The sequence below is a fragment of the Bos indicus x Bos taurus genome, chromosome 9 (genome assembly GCF_003369695.1).
Source record: "Bos indicus x Bos taurus breed Angus x Brahman F1 hybrid chromosome 9, Bos_hybrid_MaternalHap_v2.0, whole genome shotgun sequence".
Classification (NCBI taxonomy): domain Eukaryota; kingdom Metazoa; phylum Chordata; class Mammalia; order Artiodactyla; family Bovidae; genus Bos; species Bos indicus x Bos taurus.
The window spans coordinates 68,187,679-68,212,186 of NC_040084.1; the positions used below are offsets into that span (position 1 = coordinate 68,187,679).

The 24,508-nt window shown below is 39.5% G+C and overlaps 1 long non-coding RNA gene across 2 annotated transcripts in view; it reads left to right on the forward strand.

The window, feature by feature from the left end:
• Positions 1-24,508, forward strand: part of LOC113898812 — a 54,201-nt gene that overhangs the window by 22,143 nt on the left and 7,550 nt on the right. The window contains exon 2 of one of the 2 annotated variants that reach the window (XR_003512745.1): positions 11,380-11,543. This is a non-coding gene — a long non-coding RNA (uncharacterized LOC113898812). The remainder of the gene's footprint in view (positions 1-11,379; positions 11,544-24,508) is intronic. The other variant, XR_003512746.1, reaches the window with a different exon arrangement.

Sequence of the window (24,508 nt, forward strand, 5' to 3'; positions counted from 1 at the left end):
TTATTTTTCCAGGAAATCATCTAGGTTCTCTTGACTTTCAAGTTCATTACCACAGAATTGCACATAATGTTCTTTTATAATCATTTAAATCATATCCCTATCTCTAATTATATCTGTTTTGTCATTCTTAATTTTGTGCGTTTTATTTTATCCCTTTCATCCTAATTTGTGCTTGTCTGCTATTTGATTGGTCTTTACAAAACACAAGCTTTTACTCTTATTTATCTTTCCATTGATATCACAAATAATTATTGAGTGCTATTCTAAGTAAGTGAACATTTTGTGACAATAGGTAAAAGAAAGTTCCTGCTCAGGAGAACTTGGACTCCTCCTGCTGCTTTCAGGCTATTTTGTTGTCCTCATAGCATAAGTTGCATGCTTTTCTCATTTATCTTTAATCTTTCTTTTTATTTTTAATAAAAGGCAGGAGGAAAAGGGGACGACAGAGGATGAGATGGCTGGATGGCATCACCAACTCGATAGACGTGAGTCTGAGTGAACTCCGGGAGTTGGTGATGGACAGGGAGGCCTGGCGTGCTGCCATTCATGGGGTCGCAAAGAGTCGGACATGACTGAGCGACTGAACTGAACTAAGGCTATAAAATTTCTTTTTAGGTTTGGGTATCATGACTTCGCATTTTCCTTTTTAGCTCATTTTCTTTCCTTCGGTTAAGATTTCTATTTTGATTTAGGATTTTTTTTAATAGCACATTTTAATTTCCAAGTAGTTAAGTTTTTTGTTGATGATTTATTTTTTCTCTCTGTGTTGAATTATTATCAGAGAATGTAAGTCTATAAAATCTCTGCTTTATAGAATTATTGTTTTCTTTGTGGCCAAGAACATGATTAATTTTTAGACATGTTCTATGGATTTAAGCAGAGAATATATGTTCTCTGATATAAGACATAGTTTTTTATAGCTTGTTGATTGTATTATTAAAATAATCTATGTCTTTCCTTATTTTTTGTTTACTTGAGCTATCAAATTCCAGAAAAGTGACATTAAATTCTTCCACTATATTTCTTTAAAGACCTAACTATACTTATAAACCTTTTTATGTATTGATGGATATGCTATTTTGTGCATAAATTATGGGACAAAACTTTTCTGAATCTAGGCAGATTGTATCCCTTGACATTAAATAATGTCTAATGTTTAATGTTTTTGGTCTTGTTGTTTATTGATATTTTCACATTTGCATTCTATTTGTATTTACCTGCTATATCTTTGTCCATGTCTTCATTTTCAGTGTTTCTTTGCAACTTTGTTTCAGATGAATTTCACATTTAAATTATTTTTAATAATGGCCATGATAAAAAATTTAGTTAGCATTGATATTCTTAATTTTATTCTTTCCATTATGTTGTATGTTTTCTGGATATTTTGCCTCATTGTCATTATTTCCTGTCTTCATTACATAGTCTGTCAATGTCAAATTTTTCTTTATTGCTTTTTAAAATTTGATAATTTAGAATTTCTTCTCATATTTAAATTGTTTGTGATTAAGCCTATCAGTTCAGTTCAGTTCAGTCACTCAGTCGTGTTGACTCTTTATGACCCCATGAACCACAGCACGCCAGGCCTCCCTGTCCATCACCAACTGCCAGAGTTTACCCAAACTTATGTCCATTGAGTCAGTGATGCCATACAACCATCTCATCCTCTGTCGTCCTCTTCTCCTCCTGCCTTCAATCTTTCCCAGCATCAGGGTCTTTTCAAATGAGTCAGCTCTTCGCATCATGTGGCCAAAATATTGGATTATCAGCTTCACCACTATATAGCTATATTTACCTATTATGAGAATACAAAAGCTCTATTTAATCCTATATATTTTGTTTTTTATTTCTCTTTCTCCCATAGCTGAGTATTAGAATATTTTTGTTTACTCAGTCTCCCACATGTTCTATTCTTATAATTGTTTATTCTCAAATTTCAGGAATTTCAACATGATAATCGAACTGTATAAATGAGGACATTTGTAGAGTTCATGTCATTTGTTTCCTTTTTTCTCATTGATCATGGTTATTGCATATAATTGTCTGGTTTTCTCATTATTTAATGTGAGAGGGTAAACCTAGTTCCTCTAAATCCAACATGGTTAGAAGTGAAAGTGTGTCTCTCTCTATTATTACAGTAATCTTTCCTAAAATTTGGTAAACCTCATTAATTCATACTTTCAGTCTCTTGCTACTCAGGGAAATTTCATCTTATAATTTAATTTCCAGTTTGCCTCCTTCTGAGTTCCAGAAGTCCCAGATGTTGAATTAATCCCTTGTTGGGTTTCCTGAATCTGTCTTCATATTTTCCTTTCCCTCATTGATTCCACCTCTTTGTATTTTGTTCTGTGTTCTGATATGTTTTTCCCAGTAGATTCTCTGCACTACCAATTTGCTTCTCAGCAGTAAACATACCCTACAGTAAGTTGTTTCCTGACTGTGGTTTTGGGTTTCCTAAGCACTTCACCTGGGTCAAGCTGTGGGGTCTAAGGAGCAGAAGAAACAACCGAAGGGTATAAGACAGAGCAGAACCTTTCTGTCATTAGAAAGTAGCAAACAACTCCTTTCCACACAATGAGGAAAACAAGGAAATTTGGATGGCTATCATTATGGATGCATTGACTTTTTTCTGAAATCCCATGGTGGACAGTCTTGGGAGAGAAGTAAAGCTTTGGATTTCTTACTCTGGGTAGGCTAAGAAAATATCGAAAGGTTCTGAATAAAGAACGAGTAAGTGTCACGTGGTGATAAGTATTCCAAGTAAGCCCAGAGCTAGCCCAGTCATAGGCAGAGTATTCTTGCATGGAGAATCCCATGGACAGAGGAGCCTGGAGGGTTAACTCCAGTTCAGTTCAGTTGCTCAATTGTTTCCAACTCTTTGGGACCCCATGCACTGCAGCATGCCAGGCCTCCCTGAACATCACCAACTTCCGGAGTTTACTCAAACTCATGTCCTTTGAGTTGGTGATGCCATCCAACCATATCATCCTTTGTCATCCCCTTCTCCTCCCACCTTCAATCTTTCTGAGCATCAGGGTCTTTTCCAATGAGTCAGTTCTTCGCATCAGGTGGCCAAAGTATTCGAGTTTCAGCTTCAGCATTAATCCTTCCAATGAATATTCAGGACTGATTTCCTTTAGGATGGACTGGTTGGATCTCCTTGAAGTACAAGGGACTCTCAAGAGTCTTCTCCAACACCACAGTTCAAAAGCATCAATTCTTTAGTGCTCAGCTTTCTTTATAGTCCAACTCTCACATCCATGCATGACTACTAGAAAAACCATAGCTTTGACTATATGGACCTTTGTCGGCAAGGTAATGGCACTGCTTTTTAATATACCATCTAGATTGGTCATTGGAGAAGGCAATGGCAACCCACTCTAGTACTCTTGCCTGGAAAATCCCATGGACAGAGGAGCCTGGTAGGCTGCAGTCCATGGGGTCGCAAAGAGTCAGACAACTGAGCTACTTCACTTTCACTTTTCAGTTTCATGCATTGGAGAAGGAAATGGCAACCCACTCCAGTGTTCTTGCCTGGAGAATCTCAGGGATGGCGGAGCCTGGTGGAAATAGTCGGAAACTATTGAAGCAACTTAGCAGCAGCAGCAGCAGGTTGGTCATAACTTTTCTTCCAAGGAGCAAGCATCTTTTAATTTCATGGCTTCAGTCACCATATGCAGTGATTGTGGAGCCCCCCAAAAATTAAGTCTGTCACTGTTTTCCATGGTTTACCCATCTGTTTGCCATGAAATGATGGGACCAGGTGCCATGATCTTAGTTTTCTGAATGTTGAGCTTTAAGCCAATTTTTTCACTCTCCTCTTTCACTTTGATCAAGAGGCTCTTTTGTTCTTCACTTTCTGCCATAAGGGTGGTGTCATCTGCATATCTGAGGTTATTCATATTTCTCCCGGAAATCTTGATTCCAGCTTGTGTTTCTTCCAGCCCAGCATTTCTCATGATGTACTCTGCATATAAGTTAAATAACCAGGGTGACAATATACAGCCTTGACGTACTCCTTTCCTTATTTGGAACCAGTCTGTCGTTCCATGTCCAGTTCTAACTGTTGCTTCCTGACCTGCATACAGATTTCTCAGAAGGCAGGTAAGGTGGTCTGGTATTCCCATCTCTTTCAGAATTTTCCACAGTTTATTGTGAACCACACAAAGGCTTTGATATAGTCAATAAAGCAGAAATAGATGTTTTGCTGGAACTCTTGCTTTTTCGATGATCCATGTATGGGAGCAGTTTGATCTCTGGTTCCTCTGCCTTTTCTAAAACCAGCTTGAACATCTGGAAGTTCACAGTTCACTTGCGAAGCCTGGCTTATTGTTGAAGCCTGGCTTGGAGAATTTTGAGCATTACTTTACTAGCGTGTGAGATGAGTACAGTTGTGTGGTAGTGTGAGCATTCTTTGGCACTGCCTTTATTTGGGATTGGAATGAAAACTGACCTTTTTCTGTCCTATGGCCACTGCTGAGTTTTCCAAATTTGCTGGCATGTTGAGTGCAACACTTGCACAGCATCATCTTTTAGGATTTGAAAAAGCTCAACTGGAATCCCATCACCTCCACTAACTTTGTTCATAGTGATGCTTCCTAAGGCTCACTTTACTTTGCATTCCAGGATACCTGGCTCTATGTGAGTGATCACACCTAGGGTGTGATAGTGAAGATCTTTTTTGTATAGTTCTTCTGTGTATTTTTGACACCTCTTTTTAACATCTTCTGCTTCTGTTAGGTCCATACCATTTCTGTCCTTTATTGTGCCCATCTTTGCATGAAATGTTCCCTTGGTATCTCTAATTTTCTTGAAGAGATCTCTAGTTTTTCCCATTCTATTGTTTCCTCTGTTTCTTTGCCTTGATCACTGAGGAAGGCTTTCTTATCTCTCCTTGCTATTCTTGTGAACTCTGCATTCAAATGGGTTATCTTTCCTTTTCTCCTTTGCCTTTCACTTCTCTTCTTTTCACAGCTATTTGTAAGGCCTCCTCAGACAACCATTTGACCTTTTTGCATTTCTTTTTCTTGGGGATGGTCTTGATCCCTGCCTCCTGTACAGTGTCATGAACCTCCATCTATAGTTCTTCAGGCACTCTGTCTATTAGATCTAATCCCTTGAATCTATTTCTCACTTCCACTGTATAATCGTAAGGAATTTGATTTAGGTCATACCTGAATCCACTCCAGTGTTCTTGCCTGGAGAATCCCAGGGACAGAGAAGCCTGGTAGGCTGCTGTCTATGGGATCACACAGGGTTGGACACGACTGAAGTGACAGCAGCAGCATACCTGAATGGTCTAGTGGTTTTCCCTACTTTCTTCAATTTAAATCTGAATTTTGCAGTAAGGAGTTCATGACCTGAGCCACAGTCAGCTCCCAGTCTTGTTTTTGCTGACTGTATAAAGCTTCTCTATCTTTGGTTGCAAAGAATATAATCAATCTGATTTCGGTATTGACCATCTGGTGATGTCCATGTGTAGAGCCTTCAGGTGGAAATAACCCAAATGTCTACCATCAGATGAATGGATAAATAAAATGTGACACATATAAACAATGGTGTATTATTCAGCCTTAAAAAGGAAATTCTGGCACATGCTACAACACAGATGAATATTGAAAACATTATATTTAGTGAAAAAGCCAGATGCAAAAGAGCAAATATTATGATTCCATTTCCATAAAATACTTAGAGTAGTCAAATTGATAGGACAGAAAGTAAAACAGTGTTTTCCAAAACTTATGGGGAATTCCTGTTTAATGGGCAGAGCTTCAGTTTAGGATGATGACAAATTCTGGAGATGAATGATGGTGATAGTTGCATGACAATGTGAATATACTTAATGCCACTGAACTGTACCTGAAATGCTTAAAATGATAACCTTTGTTATGTACACTTTACCACAATAAAAATACAGTGGTAATATATATGTAACAAAATTATATATATAAAGTATATATTATATATATAAAACAAAGTTATATATGTATAATTCTCAAAGAGTTACAGTAACTTTGTTTTTTACTGACCCTAAAACTACTCTTAAAAAATAAAGTCTTTTTTTAAAACATAGTTTATCTACATTTTAGCTTGTGGTGGCAAAGGGTATGCAGATAAGCACTACAAAAAACAGAAATATGTATAGGAAAAGAACTAAGCCTCGTAAAACAGTTAACTGGGAAAAAGAACAAAGGAAGGTAATTATATGGTTACATTGTCATTCAAGGCTATTTGACATTTTTTCCAGGAGATAATGTCAGATCCCTGGTATGAATGACACGGAGAGCAGGATTAGAATGTGACCTATTAGCCTGCAGAGTTCACACTAAATATGCCTCTTTAAAAAAAAAAAAAAAAGCTTTATTGAGGTATAATTGATATACAAAACCCTGCACATATTTAATATATACAATTTGGTGTCTTTGGACACACACATATACCACAGTAAAGGTAATAAACATATTCATCATCTGAAAAAGTTTTCTCATCCCTTCCAACCCTTTGTGTGTGTGTGTGTGTGTGGTAAAAACACTTAGCGTGAGATCTACCTACTTAGCATTAATTTTTAGTACACAGTCCAGTACTGTTAGCTACAGGCAATACAGGTAAACTCATCTCTAGAATGCATTCATTTTGCATAACTGAAATCTTATACCCATTGAACATCAACTCCCCATTTACCCAACCCGCAGCCCCTGGGAACCATCTTTCTACTCTCTGCTTCTATGAATTTGACTGTTTTAGGTACCTCAGAAAACTAAGATCATGGCATCTGGTCCCATCACTTCATGGGAAATAGATGGGGAAACAGTGGAAACAGTGTCAGACTTTATTTTTCTGGGCTCCAAAATCACTGCAGATGGTGACTGCAGCCATGAAATTAAAAGACGCTTACTCCTTGGAAGGAAAGTTATGACCAACCTAGATAGCATATTCAAAAGCAGAGATATTACTTTGCCAACAAAGGTCCGTCTAGTCAAGGCTATGGTTTTTCCTGTGGTCATGTATGGATGTGAGAGTTGGACTGTGAAGAAAGCTGAGCGCCAAAGAATTGATGCTTTTGAACTGTGGTGTTGGAGAAGACTCTTGAGAGTCCCCCGGACTGCAAGGAGATCCAACCAGTCCATTCTGAAGGAGATCAGCCCTGGCTGTTCTTTGGAAGGAATGATGCTAAAGCTGAAACTCCAGTACTTTGGCCACTTCATGTGAAGAGTTGATTCATTGGAAAAGACTCTGATGCTAGGAGGGATTGGGGGCAGGAGGAGAAGGGGACGACAGAGGATGAGATGGCTGGATGGCATCACAGACTTGATGGACATGAGTTTGAGTGAACTCTGGGAGTTGGTGATGGACAGGGAGGCCCGGTGTGCTGCAATTCATGGGGTCGCAAAGAGCTGGACATGACTGAGTGACTGAACTGAACTGAACTGAGGTACCTCATACAAAAGGAATCATGCAATATTTGTGATTTTATATAGATAGATAGATATGGCTTATTTCACTTATCAAAATATTAGGATGGCTATTATAAAAATGAAAAATATTTTTGGTGAGAATGTGGGAAAATTAGAACTTTCTTACACTGTTGGTAGAAATGTAAACTGGTACAGCCACTACCACAACAGTATAGAGATTCCTCCTAAAATTAAAAATAGAAGTACTGTACCATATGATTCAACAATCTTATGCCTGGGCATCTATCAAAAGAATTGAAATCAGGATCTCAAAGAGATATCTGCAATTTCATGTTCATTGCAGCACTGTTCACTATACGCAATTTATGGAAACAACACACTGTCCATTGACAGATGAAAGGATAAAGGAAATGTGATTTATATGATGGAATATTATTTGGCCTCCTTAAAAAAGAGAGTAATTCTTTCATATGCAACAACGTGGATGAACCTGACTAGGGAGCAGTGAGGGGGTTTCTTTCATAAGGGCATTAATTCCACTCATGAACACTCCTCCTTCATGACTGAGCATCTCCCAAATGTCCCACCTTTTAATATCATCCTATTGGGAATAAGGATTTCAATACATAAATTTTGAGGCAGGGGGATACAAACGTGCAAACCATTCCTCTAATGGATAGATTTCCTAGATTTCTTGAAGGCGCTTCTTACGGAAGGCCTCCCACTGTAGTCGCCCACATTTAGGCAATGCCTCTAATCCTGCAGGCTATATAGGCTTCATCCATTAGTCCCAGAGCATCACCAGAACTTCCTTCCAGGAAGTGCTATTGAACCTGATTCAACAAATATCTAAGTTAGGCCCACATAGCCTTACTGTAGTCCCCCAGAGCTACATATGAGTCCGTGTTCACTATTGCTAAAAAAAAAAAAGCAGGAAATCCTCAGTACATCTCTTTCCCTCTCTTGCTCAGGCTGCTCCAGTACAGCTTCTCCACCAGGCTTCATGCTCCTCACCTTCTGGAAGCATAGGTTAACTTCTCTAAGAGATTCGCATACAGGCCCCTCTCCAGCTTGGCTTAAGGTAAAGAGGGAATGACAAGACACCATTTTCCTCTCTGGACAAAGTGTAGTCAGGGAAACCCCAAAGTTTGCAACAACCTTCTCCAAAGAAATTCTCTCTTTCTCTCTTTTTGCATCTTTAACTTCAAAAAGGTGCCTTTAGGTGAATAATGAAATAGGGATTTAAGTAACCAGTTTTAACAGGGGCAGTCTAGTACCTCCTCTTTGGAGAAGGCGATGGCACCCCACTCCAGTACTCTTGCCTGGAAAATCTCATGGATGGAGGAGCCTGGTAGGCTGCAGTCCATGGGGTCGCGGAGAGTCGGACACGACTGAGTGACTTCACTTTCCCTTTTCACTTTCATGCATTGGAGAAGGAAATGGCAACCCACTCCAGTGTTCTTGCCTGGAGAATCCCAGGGATGGGGGAGCCTGATGGGCTGCCATCTCTGGGGTCACACAGAGTCGGACACGACTGAAGTGACTTAGCAGCAGCAGCAGCAGCAGCAGTACGTCCCCTTAGAATATCAAAGATTTTAGAAACCACTGTTTTGTTGTTGGTCTTTGTTATCTCAGCCAAAAACTCACATGAATTATCTCCACATGAAATAGAGTGTTTTAGTTTATACTGTTTTTAAAATTATTGGCCCAGGTAATATATTTTAAAACATGTTACTTCCATTGCCTGCCTCTCTTCTCCCCTCTCAGTTTTGGTGCCTTAGAAATGTCTGAAAATTTAGAAAAGTAAAAGGGAAATACTAATTACCTTGTTGTAAAACAAAAACAGAACCTTTTTCCTCTCTAGCTTGACAAATCATTCAAGAACTCTCTCCACTGCATGAGTAAGAACAAATGTTATATTGGTAAATACAAATATAAAACATAATTAAATCTTACTTAACTGGAACATTTTGAATGAACCACTCTGCTAAATTGAATTTCCAGGTTAAGCAGCAACCCCTTTTTGTTTCAACGTTCATCATTAAATATCTTCCTTATATTCCTCAGCTGCCTTAAATTCCTCATGGAATCAGGCGATAGGCAAGTCCCTCCTCATCTGCTGATTTGCTTTCCACGATTTCATTTACCCACGGACAACTGTGATCTGAAAATATTAAATGGAAAGTTGCAGAAAGGAACAATTCATGAGTTTTAAATTGTGTGCCATTCTGAGTAGAGTGATGAAATCTCGCAGGGTCTTTCTATGTCCCACCCAGGAAGTGAGTCACACTTTTAGTTCAGGGTATTCCCTCCCGCCCCACATTAGTCATTTAGTAGCCATCTCCGTTATCAGATCCACTGTCCTAGTATCACAGTGCTTGTGTTCAAGTCACTCTTATTGTATTTAATGCCCTCGAAGCATAAGAGTAGTGATGCTGGCAATTTAGATATGCCTAAGTATTTCCTTTAAGTGAAAGGGTGACAGTTCTGGACTTCATAAGGAGAGATAAACACTCTTTTGCTGAGATTGCTAAATTCTACAGTAGGAATGAATCTTCTGTCTATGAAATAGTGAAGACAGTAAAAGAAATTTGTGCTAGTTTTGCTGTTATACCTCAAACAGCAAAAGAAATGGCCACAGTGAGGGACGACTGCTTATTTTGGATGGAAAAGACATTAAATTTGTACAATAAGATGCTTCCAGACAGAGACCACACAACATTCACATACCTTTCATCACAGTATATTGCTATATTGTTCTATTTTGAGTTATGGTTGTTAATCTCTTACTGTGCATTCATGCTGAGTTGCTTCAGTAGTGGCTGACTCTTTGCAACCCTATGGACTGTAGCCCATCAGGCAACTCTGTCCATGGGCCAGACAAGAATACTGGAGTGGGTTGCCATGCTTTCCTTCAGAGGGTCTTCCTGACCCACGGATCAAACCTGTGTCTCTTATGACTCCCGCATCGGAGTTCTTTATTTCTAGTGCCACCTGGGAAGCCCAGTCTCTTAATGTGACTAATTATAAATTAAATTTTATCATAGGTATGTATGTAAAGGAAAAAAACATAGCCTATATAGAGTTCTCAGCAGGGCATCTACTGGGGGTCCTAGGATACATGCCCTGTGGAAAAGGCGAGGACTATTGTATATGAATGAAATAAAATTAATATACATGTCATTGCCACCTTTATATGGCTTATAGTAACATAATTTAAAGGTTGAGAACTATGGGAAATATCAGATCATCGTCGTACTTCTGGCCTTCCTCTTTTGACATTATCTGGGTCTGGAGGCACCTATACTACACAGGAAAGTAAAGCAACAGGATAGAACAGGCATCGTTCTGAGCAGCTAGGGCTAAAATCAAGTGCTCAGTCTCAAGTCAGGTGCCGCTTTGTACACGACAATATGGAGAACCCAACTGGAACCTGGGTCCTGTCTTGGGAGACAACTGGATGAGAAGACTGGCAGAATGATATACTGCCAGTCATATATGGTAATAACATAAAGCCAATATACACATGTTCTCCTGTATTCTCTTATATTCTATATTCTCTGGTATTCTCCTGTATTCCATTACACTATTTTATGCCAGTAGCCAGACTTAAATTCCTTGATCAACAATTTTGGGGAAGATACCTGAGGTCAGCATTTTGTGGGTAATGCCCATTGAAGGGCTTTTGCAATGTGGCTATAACGACAATGAGGAAGAATGATTCTAAGAGACTGACAAGAAGAAGAGGAAGTTCTGTAGACTGGGAATGAGAAAGGGGCCAAGGGTCCCGGCAGTTTCTCAGGGGTGGTGAAGGTCTAAGGAAGGGTGACGGCTTGGAATACCTCCGCAGGAGGAATCTAGGCATGGGTTTCTAGCTTAGGCCAAGAAGCCTGTCCTTCCACCATGATGAGTTGTTGTTATAAAACCTCACAGGTTTCTGAGAGCTGAATTTTCTTTCTTTTTCTAGGTTTCCCAATGGAAGCCATGGTTACTGTAAGCAGAGTTCTAAGGTGGGTGACAATGTCAAAGATGGCCGGCCACATGTGTGAATGACCAGACGGCTTGTCAGAGATCTAGGGAGATCTGCCTACAGCTAGTTGTCTCCCCAGCAGGGGTAGCTTATACTGAATGGTAATTAAGTCAATTGAACTTTTCATCTTGGGGATTTTAAGTGTGAAATACTAGAGTTGATTATTAGTAGTAAAGGCAGAAGTTTATCTATTCATTTATTCAATAGACACTTCTTGAACTTATACTATTTTTCAAAGACACTGCTAGATGATGAGAATATAGTCAGTGAACAAAACAAAACAATTTCCTGCCCTCCCAGTACTCATATTCTAGTGGTAGAGACAAACATTATTATATTTAATTGATTTGAAGACATGCATTTTTTCACATTTTAAATTTCTGGAAAAAAATGGAATGCATTTTAAAGTCATTGGCCTCTTATAACCACAGTTGGACAGAGAGCAGTCAGAGTCATTTTTCTGTGTGAACTTAGTTATCTGTTTGTAACTATAAACACAATTGAATTACATGCATTGTTGGTACTGAATATGTGGACTTTAAATGCTGTTTAAAATATCTTCAAAATGTGGTATTCTGATATAGCTGAAAAAGAAAAGTTATTGGTAGACATCCAGGCTCAGAAATAGAGCAATGAGACATAAATTTGATATTAGAGAAGCAAGTAATATTATTTGAAGAATGACCACAATTCCATATTTCTTGCTTTATGAGTCCTAGAAAAGAAAGCCACTAGCAAGTAGATTAAGCTGTGTTCCATTTTATTAGTGAGATAGTGGGTGGAAAAACAGTGACATTGAGTATGAGATGAAGAATATATCAGAATATTGAATTCCAATTGTAAAGATGTCCTAGATATAATTTAATTGATTTATTTTGCTTATAGTTTTCTTTTTTGTGTGTGAAGGATATATGATTTTTAAAAAAAGTCTAAATAAGCCTAAAAGACCAATTCCAATGAGTATAAAATAAAAATTCTCAGCGATAAGAAAGATGACATGATTTTATTTGTCAGAGTTTCTCTTTCTCGATGGGTATATAAAATAATGGCACATGTTTCAACCGATAATATCTTAGAGTCACTGAAATTCACTAGCTATATAATGTCAGTGCTAAGTGCCACAAGAGAAATAAAGCAGATAAGAGGATAGAGAGTAATGGACAGATTATGCTATTTTGGGATGTGGTGTTCAAGTAAGTTCTTTCTACTAAAGAGACATTTGAGCAGAAATCTGAAAGAAGTGAGAAAATGAGTCATGCAGTTATCTAGGGGAGGGCTTTTCCACACAGAAGGAACTTCAAAAGCAAAGGTTCTGTGGGAAGAGCATGTGTGGAGTGTTTGAGGAATCAGGAAGAGTTTTCTGTGTTTGGAGCATAGTGGGGAAGTGGAAGAGTGAAGTCTGAGAGGTGGTGGAGCATGTACATTACGGGAGTCCTTGTAGACCATGGCAAGGACCTGGAATTTTATATACGTTATGTAAGTCCTTGGAGACCAGAGCAAGGAACTAGGATTTTATTCTGAGTGTGATGACAAGTCATTGAGGATTTTTAACACGCAGAATGCTGCACGGGGAATAGAATAGGGGGCTAGTTAGAAGATTGTTACAGTAAACCATGGAAGACATGATGGCAGCTTGTAATGGAATGTTTGTGGAGATGGTGGCTTTTGAATACATTTAGTAGGTAAAATCCATAGGATTTATTGATGATTATTTATGAGGATGTCAGGAAGGAATCAGGGATGGTTCCATGGTTTTGGGTGTGAACACCTTGTTAATGGTGGTGACCTTATGGAAATAGGCAAAATTGTAGGATAATTAGGACCTATAGAGGGTTTCAGGGAGGGAATTAGTAGATTAAGACTTTGTTTTGGACTTGTTAAACTTAAGCATCTAAGAGAAAAAGTTAAGTACACAGTCATATATAAGAATCTCTGTTTGGGGGAGGCTAAGGCAGTAGAAATACATTCAGGAGTCATCAGAGTACGGATGGTATTTAAAGTCACCACGCAGGATGAGATCACGATAGAAGTGAATAAAGAAGACTGAAGAGAGGCACGTAGGCAGTGATACAGGGAGTAAATTAGGAGGATTTGGAAGACAAGTGAAGAAAGTGTTTCAAGAAGATGAGACTAATTAACTGTGTCAAATGTTGATGAGATTCAGATGAGGCTTCAGAATTGACCACTGGATTAAGCAATGTGGTGGTCATCAACAGCTTTGACAAAAACAGTTTTTCAGTGGAGAGGTGGGAATAGAACTTGACTAGGGTAGATTCAAAAATGAGAGGTGGAAGGTGAAGAAAATGAGACTGAGGAAAAATGGTGCATGTGAATTTGTGAGAGAGAAAAAAGAAACAAGTCAGATGTTGGAGGAAGACATGAGGTCAAGAAAGTTTTTTTCTTTCTGCTCCTTTTAAAAATTATGGGAATTACTACAGTGTTTAGTTGTGGTTGATGATATGAATGATCTAGTAGAGAAAAGAAACTGAAAGAGAGATATCAAAGAGTAAGCAAAAGAGATGGGATTCCCTCTATACAAGGAGAGTTTGTATAGGAGCCTTAGACAGAAGAATGACTGTGGTCCAGAACCAAGTAATATTGAGAGACGATTCATGAGTTGCTCATGGTTTTGCACATTTTGAAAACAGAGGCACTGACTCATTTACGTCCAAATATCTTTTCAAGAATGTTGGTGTAATGAACCGTCTTGGAAAACTGTGATTTTGTCTCTCTCTGGAGAAAAAGGTAGGCTAACCTGCTACCTATTATAAAAGATATGGGCCCCTAGTCTGAGGATTCCTTTCCTATAACACAACCGATAGCATGCATAAGCATCCATCTGGGCTCACCTGTGACGGGCATGGGACAAAGGGCGCTGACAGTAAATGTGCTGACGCATGTGTTGTCTGCCATGCTATGAGTGATAAAGTCTTTGTCTCCCTACCCAGGGGTCATGCGTCTCCTGTTGGCATTCACGGCTCTGTGATAAGCTATTAGCTAACAGGTAGGGTAAAATCTCAGACCATCAACTCTCCTTGAAATACAGGTTGGTGAAAGGATAATGAGGACATCCTTGCTTGATAAAATATAAAGCAAAGTCATAGGCTAAGAATGAGAATGGGGAAGATATTTTGGAGTTTAAGAAACAGAAGTGAAGGCATGAAGTAGACATCTTAGGGAGTACAGAGATTAAAGAGATAGAATTAACATTGCAAAATTATATTGGGATAATATTTGAATACTTTGAGATATAATATGAAGTGCCATCAGTCTATATAGGTTTTATCCAAGGTGTGGATGCTGAAGGGAGATTTTTGATGGGCTTGAAGAATTGTTGAAATAGACATACTGCGGGGTGTGATCTGGAAAGGTATCAGGGAGTGGTTTAACAACAGGATACCTGACACTGAAATTTTGGAAGCAGTTACATTATGGGTAATTTGTCCCTGTATGGGTATTGATATAGGAAGATGATGATGACTAAGGTAGTGGTAGAGAGAACGGTAATAACTCAGGGATAAAACTTACAGTGAATGAAAGAAATACTGTAGATGACTACAGTAATGAGATGAAGTGGTCTCTCGGGGTGGCTGCTAGTCCATACAGTGGGTGCTGTCACAGAAATTAGGAAATCACCCTGTTGATATGGGCAGCCTTGCCTAAACCTGGCTTAGGCAGGTCTGTCTCTGTGCAAATTACAAATGGCGCCCTTCCTTGGGCCACGGCCATCATCCTCCCACCTTCTGCAGGTTCTGGCTACACAACACTGTACTATAACCCTGAGTCAGATGGCATAAACGTGAATGTGAAGTCGCTCAGTCGTGTCCAACTCTTTGCGACCCCATGGACTATAGCCTATCTGTCTCCTCCGTCCATAGGATTTTCCAGGCAAGAGTGCTGGAGTGGATTGCCATTTCCTTCTCCAGGGGATCTTCCCGACCCAGGAATCGAACCCTGGTTTCCCACATCGCAGGCAGAGGCTTTACCGTCTGAGCCACCAGGGAAGCCAGATGGCATATGTCTCCTCCAAAATAGACTTTTGGGGGTATTTTTGCATATTTGTTTTAAGAAGTGGGTTTTTTCCCCCCTAGAAATGGCAATGGGAAGCAAGGATATGGACTTTCATTCTACCTCAAGGCCAAGCAGTTTGTGTAATATAGCAAAGGAAGCAATCATCACTTGTCAGGATTTCAGGGTAAGCTGAGTCCTCAAGGGAGAGTCAGGCTATAGTGAGAGAAAGAAGGTTCAGATAAGAGTTTGAAGTCATAGAGTATTTAACTGATGACATATTATGAGTGGCTTCCCTGGTGGCTCAGATGGTAAAGAATCTTCCTGCAATGCAGGAGACCTGCCTGAGTCAGGAAGATCTAGAGAAGAGCACAGCAACCCACTCCAGTATTCTTGCCTATAGGATACTATGGATAGAGGAGCCTGGTGGGCTACAGTCCATTGGGTCACAAAGAGTCAGACAAGACTGACTTATTAAAAGTTTCACTTTCTTTCATACTATCAGTATTGAGGGGTAAAATTTCATTTTTTAATTTCACTGAGTGATTGAACTGAACTGAGTCCTTATTTCATTCTTTTTATTTTATAATACACACTTTTTCTATCCAATTCTATTCTCTTACTGAAAATACCTGGACTCCTCTAAGATTCTTCTTTGTTTAGTCACTCAGTTTTGTCCCTCTCTCTGTGACCCCATGAATTGCAGCACGCCAGGCTTCCCTGTCCCTCACCATCTTCCAGAGCTTGCTTAAACTCATGTCCATTGAGTCAGTGGTATGATCCAACCATCTCATCCTCTATAGTCCCCTTCTTTTCCCGCCTTCAATCTTTCCCAGCATCAGGATCTTTTCAAATGAGTCAGTTCTTCGCAACAGATGGCCAAAGTATTGGAACTTCAGCTTCAGCATCAGTCCTTCCAATGAATATTCAGGACTGATTTCCTTTAGGATTGACTGGTTTGATCTCCTTGCAGTCCAAGGGACTGTCAAGAGTCTCTTCCAACACCACAGTTTAAAAGCATCAATTCTTCAGCACTCAGCTTTTTTTATGGTCCAATTCTCACATCCATACATGACTACTGGAAAAACCACAGATGGACCTTTGTTAGCAAAGTAATGTCTCTGCTTTTTAATATGCTGTCTAGGTTGGTCATAGCTGTTCTTCCAAGGAGCAAGCATCTTTTAATTTCACGACTGCAGCTATCATCTACAGTGATTTTGGAGCCCAAGAAAATAAAGTCTCTCACTGTTTCCATTGTTTCCCCATCTACTTCCCATGAAGTGATAGGACCAGATGCCATGATCTTCGTTTTTTGAATGTCAAGTTTTAAGCCAGCTTTTTCACCCTCCTCTTTCACTTTCATCAAGAGGCTCTTTAGTTCTTCTTCACTTTCTGCCCTAAGGGTGGTGTCATCTGCATATCTAAGGTTATTGATATTTCTCCCGGCAATCTTGATTCTAGCTTGTGCTTCTTCCAGCCTAGCATTTCTCATGATGTACTATGCATTTAAGTTACATAAGCAGGGTGACAATATTCAGCCTTGATGTACTCCTTTCCCGATTTTGAACCAGTCCTTTGTTTCATGTACGGTTCTAACTGTTGCTTCTTGACCTGAATACAGGTTTCATAGAAAGCAGGTAAGGTGGTCTGGTATTCCTATATCTTTAAGAATTTTCCACAGTTTGTTGTGATCTACACAGTCAAAAGCTTTAGCATAATCAATGTAGCAAAAGTAGATGCTTTTCTGGAATTCTCTTGCTTTTTCTATGATCCATCGATGTTGGCAGTTTGATCTCTGGTTCCTCTGCCTTTTCTAAATCCAGCTTGAACATCTGGAAGTTCTTGGTTCATGAACTATTGAAGCCTGGCTTGAATAATTTTGAGCATTACTTTGCTAGCATATGAAATAAGTGCAATTGTACGGTAGTTTGAACATTCTTTGTCATTGCCCTTCTTTGGGACTGTAATGAAAACTGACCTTTCCCACTCCTGTGGCCACTGCTGAGTTTTCCAAATTTGCTGGCATACTGAGTGCAGCACTTTCACAAAATCAGATCCTTAGGGATGGCCAAGAGTAAGAGATTGTAGAAATTCTGAGTAAGCAGAAACCCAGAGGTAGAGAGGGAGATGGAGTGGCTGAGGCTTAAGCACAATGGCCATCTGCGACAGCTTTTCAATCATCAGAGATTCTGGTCATCACTAGGGTGACCACTGGGACTTTTACTCTAGCAGCTGCCTCCCACAGATCTCCCTGAGGCTAGGTGGACTATTATTTTGCTCTTCCTTCCTTCCTGGGTATTCTTACAATAAACCTCCATTATCTAAGGTAGATTTAACATATTTGTGGCATTTGAAAATAGAAAAGAACCTAATTAACAATGACTACGGTAGTTTTCGGAGAAGGCAATTGCACCCCACTCCAGTACTCTTGCCTGGAAAATCCCATGGATGGAGGAGCCTGGTAGGCTGCAGTCCATGGGGTCACTAAGAGTCGGACATGACTGAGCGACTTCACTTTCACTTTTCACTTTCATGCATTGGAGAAGGAAATGGCAACCCACTCCAGTGTTCTTGCCTGGAGAATCCCAGGGACGGGGGAGCCTGGTGGGCTGCCGTCTATGGGGTCGCACAGAGTCGGACATGACTGAAGTGTGCTAAGTCGGACACGATTTAGCAGCAGCAGTAGCAGCGGTAGTTTTAGTGCTAGTTTTTTAAGATATCTCCATACTGTTCTCTGTAGTGGTTGTATCAATTGACATTCACAACCGTGCAAGAGGGTTCCCTTTTCCCCAGCCATAGTTGTCTGTAGATTTTTTGATGATGGCTATTTTAATTGATGTGAAATGATAACTCCTTGTTGTTTTCATTTGCATTTCTCTAATAATGAGCTATGTTGAGCATCTTTTCATGTGTTTATTAGCCATCTGCATGTCTTCTTTGGAGAAATGTTTGCAGAGCAGCAATAGAGACACAGATAAAAAGAACAGACTAGTGGACACAGTGGGGGAAGGAAAGGGTGAGAGAATTGAGAGAGCAGCATTAAAGCACATACATTACCATATGTAAAATAGACAGCCAGTGGGAGTTTGCTGCGTGACACAAGGTTCTCAAACCCTGTGCTCTGTGACAACCTAGAGGGATGGGATGGGATTGGGTGGGAGGTGTGAGAGAGGTTTAAGAGAGAGGGTACATATGGATACCTATGGCTGATTCATGTTGATGCATGGCAGAAACCAACACAATACTGTAAAGCAGTTATCCTCCAATTAAATATAAATAAAATTTTTTAAATGACTATGAATCACAATGCCTCAAACATACTGGTTAGTGATAAGCAAGCACAGTAACAAAACAGGTCTTCTTACCCCAGGATCAAATTGATCTTCTCCAAGGCAGTGCTTCTCTAACTTCAGCATGTCTTTGTATCACCCAGGGATCCTGTAAGAGTGTGGATTTCGACTCAGTAGATCTGGAGTGAGGCCTGATAGTATGGATATCAGTTTTCATATCATACTTTGACCAGGGAGACTCTAGAGTAAGGTGTGGAAATTCTATAAACACCCAACTTTGAAATATTTAAGGCCTGGGGGGCCATACAGTGGCCGTCACAGCTACACAACTCTGCCGTTGTAGCATGAGAGCACAAAGCCACACTTAATACTTAAAGAAATGCACCTATGTTCCAATAAAACTTAACAGGTATATCTCAGAGATCTTGCAGGTTTGGTTCCAGACCACCCAGACCACTGCCATAAAGCAAATATTTCAATAAAGTGAGTCACAAAATTTTTGGTCTCCCAGTACATATAAAAGTTACGTTTACACTACACTGTAGTCTATTAAGTAAGTGATAGCACTGTGTTTAAAAAAAAATCCTAACACCTTAATTAAAAAATGCTTTATTACTAAAAAGTGTTAACTGTCATCTTATAATGCTGGGTTGCTACAAACCTTCATTAAAAAATATATAGTATCTGTGAAATGCAATAAAGTAGAACTAGGTAAAATGAAGTATACTTGGACTAATGGACACTAAAATTTGAATGTTTATAATTTTCATATGTCACAAAATACTGTCATTCTTCTGGTTTTTTTTTTTTTTCAGCCATTTAAAAATATGGAAGCCATTCTTAGCTCACAGACCATACAAAAATATGTGACAAACCAGATATGGCACGTAGGCTATAGTTTGCCAGCCTCTGCTCTAGAAGGGGCTGTTTTCACTACCCGGAATCATCACCCGGAATTCCCCCCATAGTCGGGGTAAACTTGCTCTTGGCCCATCTATTCCAATTTTAGTGGCACCATGAATATCATGATATCCTGACCAAAGAGTAGGCACCTGACCTGAGCTAGGTTTTTCTCTCCCAGGAATTTAGCTCTTGGGTGAAGTGATCTAAAAGACTTACCATGCTAGTTTCTCCTACAGTGGGGCTCCAAAGAGACTGTCCTCTAGTTCCTGCTAACGAGACCCAGGAAGCAGATGAGACCATTCCTTGCTGCAGAATTGTTTCCTAACAGTGTGATGTACACATATGAAACGTTTCTAGGTATAGCCTTGTCAGTTCATTGATTATCATGTAACTCCAAATTCATCTTTTTTTGCCAGCTCCATCCAAATAGAACCAGGCTCTTTAAATATTGATAGGAAAGTTATGACCAACCTCAGTTCAGTTCAGTCACTCAGTCATGTCTGACTTTTTGCGACCCCATGAATTGCAGCACACCAGGCCTCCCTGTCCATCATCAACTCCCGGAGTTCACTCAGACTCACGTCCATCTAGTCAGTGATGCCATCCAGCCATCTCATCTTCTGTCGTCCCCTTTTCCTCCTGCCCCCAACCCCTCCCAGTTTCAGAGTCTTTTCCAATGAGTCAACTCTTTGCATGAGATGGCCAAAGTACTGGAGTTTCAGCTTTAGCATCATTCCTTCCAAAGAAATCCCAGGGTTGATCTCCTTCAGAATGGACTGGTTGGATATCCTTGCAGTCCGGGGGACTCTCAAGAGTCTTCTCCAACACCACAGTTCAAAAGCATCAATTCTTTGGCACTCAGCTTTCTTCACAGTCCAAATCTCACATCCATACATGACCACTGGAAAAACCATAGCCTTGACTAGATGGACCTTTGTTGGCAAAGTAATGTCTCTGCTTTTGAATATGCTATCTAGGTTGGTCATAACTTTCCTTCCAAGGAAATCTTCCAAGTGTCTTTTAATTTCATGGCTGCAGTCACCATCTGCAGTGATTTTGGAGCCCTGCAAAAAATGAAGTCTGACACTGTTTCCACTGTTTCCCCATCTATTTCCCGTGAAGTGATGGGACCAGATGCCATGATCTTCGTTTTCTGAATGTTGAGCTTTAAGCCAACTTTTTCACTCTCCTCTTTCACTTTCATCAAGAGGCTTTGTAGTTCCTCTTCACTTTCTGCCATAAGGGTGGTGTCATCTGAATATCTGAGGTTATTGATATTTCTCCCAGCAATCTTGATTCCAACTTGTGCTTCCTCCAGCCCAGTGTTCTCATGATGTACTCTGCATATAAGTTAAATAAGGGTGACCTAGACAGCATATTAAAAAGGAGAGACATCACTTTGTCAATAAAGGTCCATCTAGTCAAGGCTATGATTTTTCCAGTAGTCATGTATGGATGTGAGATTTGGACTATGAAGAAAGCTGAGTGCCAAAGAGTTGATGCTTTTGAACTGTGGTGTTGGAAAAGACTCTTGTGAGTCCCTTGGACTGAAAGGAGATCCAACCAGTCCATCCTAAAGGATATTGGTCCTGGATGTTCATTGGAAGGACTGATGTTGAAGCTGAAACTCCAGTATTTTGGCCACCTGATGCGGAGAACTGACTCATTTGAAAAGACCCTGATGCTGGGAAAGATTGAGGGCAGGAGGAGAAGGGGATGACAGAGGATGAGATGGTTGGATGGCATCACCAACTCAATGGACATGGGTTTGGGTAGACCCCGGCAGTTGGTGATGGACAGGGAGGCCTGGCGTGCTGTGGTTCATGGTGTCACAAAGAGTCGGACACAACTGAGCGACTAAACTGAACTAAACTGAACCTTTCCTATTCCAATTGGTACAGTGTTAAGTTGCACCAGAAGAGGAGGATGGAGAGGCACTGCAGGAGAAAAAGGTTTTGCTTCTTGGTTTTAGTGGACCAGATTAGCCAGCTGCTACTGTGGGGACCAGTTCCTAAAGCATGGACAACTTCCACAGCACATGCCTTCTGCAGTATCCAGAGCTGCTCAGCACCAGACTCTTCCAATACACTGCAGCCAGCAGTACATAGTGGCCAGCAGCTGCCCCTGGAAACCCCCTCAGGTGGTTTTGCTGCAGAGTGCCTCTGGTGAGACACTTTTTTGTGAGCAGCTCTCCTCAGCACACCCACGGGTGGATTTCTGGCAAATTCCAAAGGGCCAGTTTCCAGCAAGTTCCTCTGGTGTGTGTGCATACTCAGTCACTTCAGTAATCCGACTCTTTGGGCCCCTATGGACTGTAGCCTACCAGGCTCCTCTGTCCATGGAATTCTCCAGATAAGAATACTGGAGTGGGTTGCTATGCCCTTCTCCAGGGCATCTTCCCCACCCAGAGATCAAACCCACATCTCCTGTGGCTCCTGCATTGCAGGCTGATTCTTTACTGCTGAGCCACCAGGGAAGCCCCTCCACTGGTGTGGTATCACATGAATTCTCTTCCGAGTCAGCCTGCTCTAACACCGTCTAGATCTCAGCTTTGAGGGATGAGAGCTCTTCCTTGGGTATCTGTTTAAGCCCCAAAGATAGTGGCTGCTTCTTACATCTGCTCTGCCCCCGTGTTCTTCAGACTTACTTCTTACTACCAATCCCGTTTTCATTCTAACAGGATTGGAGTAACAATTCTTTATATTAAACTTCCACTGTTCAAATAACTGTGGTTTCTGTATCCTGTTTGGATTCTGGATGATATATATGATACAATAACCAATTTAATTTCCAAAATGATTATACCAATTCACCATTTTATGAGTTTTTATTTCCTCAACCCTTTGAATTGGAAGATTTTTAATAATTGTGCATTTGATGAGTTTTGAAATTCTATCTCCTTGAAGATTGAATGTGTTTTTTCCCAATCACAAGCCCCTTCATCAGTCTCTCTAAGTAATTTCTACACCATGTTTTTGTATGCCAGCCAGAGGTGTGCCTCCTCGGGTTCTTCATGATCATCCCCTAGATGGTATGCTAACAAAGTACATTGAAGCAGCAAGGCATTTTATTCATAAATGAAAAATTCAAAGCCTAAATCTGATTGCCATACCAAACCCTCAGATTCCTATGGCTACATTTTAAAAACCTCAGCTTTCCATTGTTAACATTTTCCCACATCTACTTTTGTAGATATGTGTATGAATTATATGAATACACAAATATATTGTTTTCACATCATATGAATATACACATATATTATGTTTATTATTATGTTTGAAACCATTTGAGTGTAAGATGAAGATGTCATATCCCTTTATCCCAAAATATTAAAATTTGCGTAATTTATAAACAGGAACAATATCTTCTATGGTCATGGGTACAGTTCATTTATAAAATAGGAAAAATTTAACAGGAATAAATTTGGTGACTGTAATATACAGTCAATATTTAAATAGTCCGATTTTTTTCCCTTATCTAGGATCTGATATAGGCTCATGAATGGCATTTAATTATCATGTCTCTTTAGTCTTCAATCTGAAGCAGGCTTTCTGTCTCTTTTATATGTTACAACGTTGATATTTTTGAATACACAATAGTTGTTTTATATGTTGTTCCTCAGTGTGAGTATGTCTGATGTTTCCTTATTATTAGATGAAGTTTAGGCATTCTTGATTGAAATATCACAGAAATGATGTTCTTTCCACTGCTTTATATCACAAGGCACGTGGTATCAGTTTCTCCCAATATTGGTGATGGAGGCTTTAAGTGGTATCTCTCAGTTTCTCCATATAAAGTTATTATTCCTCTACTTTATAATTAATAAGTAATCTATGAGGAAATACTCTGGGCCTATGTACTTATCCTGTTTCTCCCCTTCCCCAATGTAATTTTTTATAGTCCCTCCTCCCACAGTGAGAACCCTAGTGCTCCACTCATTTGCTTTATCTTATAAATACATCCAATGTTGTTTTATAATTACCACACTGATGCCACAAACAGCAAGAAACTAGTTACTGAGTAAAATTCAAAAATTCTTTACACTCCTTTTTTTTGATAGACTATGTCCTATTGAAGATGTATAGAGTAGTACTGAGTTCAAAGTTACTTAAATTATGTTTTTTTTTCTGTTTTTTATTATTTTGATTTACATTTAGGTTTATTCATTTTGGTTTACATACTAGTTAGTGATTTACTTTTTTGTCCTTTTAATTTTATGTTTTGAATATTTAAAATATTAGTTTATTTCTATCAACCTCTAAAGAAAACCATTTTTATAAGTTTATGGTTTATTCTTTCAGTGTTTCTCTTCACAAAAATAAACATATATATGTATATGTTTTTATTTCTCTTCTTATACAAAAGGTAATATACTATACAAACTCTTTTTTACTTTGCATTTTTCATTTAACTATGTTTCACAGAAATGTACATAGCTTCATAGGGATCTTCCTCATTCTTTACAGCTTCAACAGTTCTCCCTTATGGGATATATGATAGTTTATTCAACCACTTTCCCTGTGTGATCATTTAGGTCATTTTAATACTTTCCAATTATAGACAATATTGTAAAATGTAATACTGTGCATATAAATTTTTGATTTTTTGAGGTGTAACTTTGGGGTAAGCTCCAAGAAGTGGTATTTCTGCATCAAAGCAGAAATGTGTAAGGGTTTTTTTGTTTTGTACTATTTTGCATTCCCATGAGGAATACATGAGAGTGTCTTAGGCCAACTTTTGAGGCAGATGCTTTTCTATCACCTGAAAAATGTAGTCTATTAGTTAAAGAAGGCCAATAAAGGAAGTTGGGATAGGAAGACACCTTTTCATGGTCTCCACTGGGAATAAAGAGAAATGAATGGAAT